The sequence below is a fragment of the Bison bison genome, unplaced genomic scaffold (assembly GCF_000754665.1).
Source record: "Bison bison bison isolate TAMUID 2011002044 unplaced genomic scaffold, Bison_UMD1.0 scf7180017860443, whole genome shotgun sequence".
NCBI lineage: Eukaryota > Metazoa > Chordata > Mammalia > Artiodactyla > Bovidae > Bison > Bison bison.
The window spans coordinates 928,631-930,172 of NW_011491015.1; the positions used below are offsets into that span (position 1 = coordinate 928,631).

The window sequence follows — 1,542 nt, forward strand, 5'->3', positions numbered from 1 at the left end:
ACTGAAGTCCACACCGCGAGTGAACTGAACACAGATTTCTCTTGCCAGGCGGCAGAAGGGGGACTTTCTTAACAGCAGGTGTGTGGTCTTCTGAAGAGCTCGGCCCTCCTTCAGGATTCCATGTCTCCGGCGAGCAAGCGGACGGAGGACGAGCCAGCCGGCGGGCCGCGGAGCCGGGCTCGCGGGGCCCCCGCTTCCTTGGTGTTTCGGGCTTGCGGCCCCGTGGCTCCTAGATCTTCTGGGTCCGGGGGCAGAGGCGGGGAGGGCCGGGGTGCTGTTCCAATTCCTGATAAAACTTTAAACATAAAACATACCTTCCTTTTTATTTCACAGGTAGTATCTCTGTCAAAGGCAGGATGAGTAAAACAAACTTCTACATTTAAGGTTATCTTTGAAATATTTATGAGTATGCTCAAGGATAAAAAGGCTTTGACTGCTTGCTGCTAAAACAATCAGTGAAGCTGATTTTCTTCTAGAATATTATTTAGTATTACCCTTGTTTTGTTATGTTATTATAGAATATTATACAATTCTTCTTCAATAAAATAAAGAAAACTATTTTGTTATTGCCTAGATGGGAGGGGAGTTTGGAAGATATTGGTTACATGTATATGTACAGCTGAGTCCCTTTGCTGTCCACCTGAAATTATCACAACATTGTTAATTGGCTATACTCCAATATAAAATAAAAAAAAATTTTTTTTAAATAAAATAAGAAAACTAATTTGTTTTTTTAAAAATAGTTAAAAAAAAATCTTTGTAGCTGTTTAAAGCTTCCCTGGTAGCTCAGCTGGTAAAGAATCCACCTGCAATGCAGGAGACCCCGGTTTGATTCCTGAGTTTGGAAGATCCCCTGGGGAAGAGATAGGCTACCCACTGCAGTATTCTTGGGCTTCTCTGGTGGCTCAGATGGTAAAGAATCCACCTGCAATGCGGGAGACCTGTGCTCGATCCTGGGTTGGGAAGATCTCCTGGAGGAAGGCATGGCAGCCCACTTCAGTATTCTTGCCTGAAGAATCCCCATGGACAGCGGAGCCTGGTGGGCTACAGTCCATGGGATTGCAAAGGGTTGGACACGACTGAGAGACTAAGCGCAGCCCAGCAGCTGTTTAAAAGCTAACACAAGATGGTGCCAGAGAGCTGAAGTGGAAAGGGATTTGCGTTCAGGGACTGGAAAGACTTGAGTGGAAAGGGGTGGCCTGGGGGTGGGGGGTATTTCTGAGAGATGGCATCTCGGGGTGTCATGAGGCAGGGGGAGCTAGCACCCTCTTTGCCCACGCTCGCCACCTTGGCTCCCTTCAGGAAGCCTTTCCACAGCTTTGCACAAACTTTTCAGCCCTGGTGCCCATTCTCACCCTCAAAACCTGTGAAAGAGGCAAGTCGGCCGTGAGCAGAAGATGGAGAAAGAGGGAGAAGAAGGCTGTGAAGAGCAGAGAAGCGGCTTTACAGGCTGTTCTGAGTGGGCAGCGCCTGTCATGGGGGATGTCCAGCAAGTCTCTGCCTCCTGGTGGCCACAGACGCAGGCGGGGGGGGGGGACAGGG

General features: G+C 48.8%; 1 pseudogene; it reads right to left on the reverse strand.

Moving 5' to 3' along the window:
• Window positions 1-1,542, reverse strand: part of LOC104982758 — a 7,979-nt pseudogene that overhangs the window by 282 nt on the left and 6,155 nt on the right.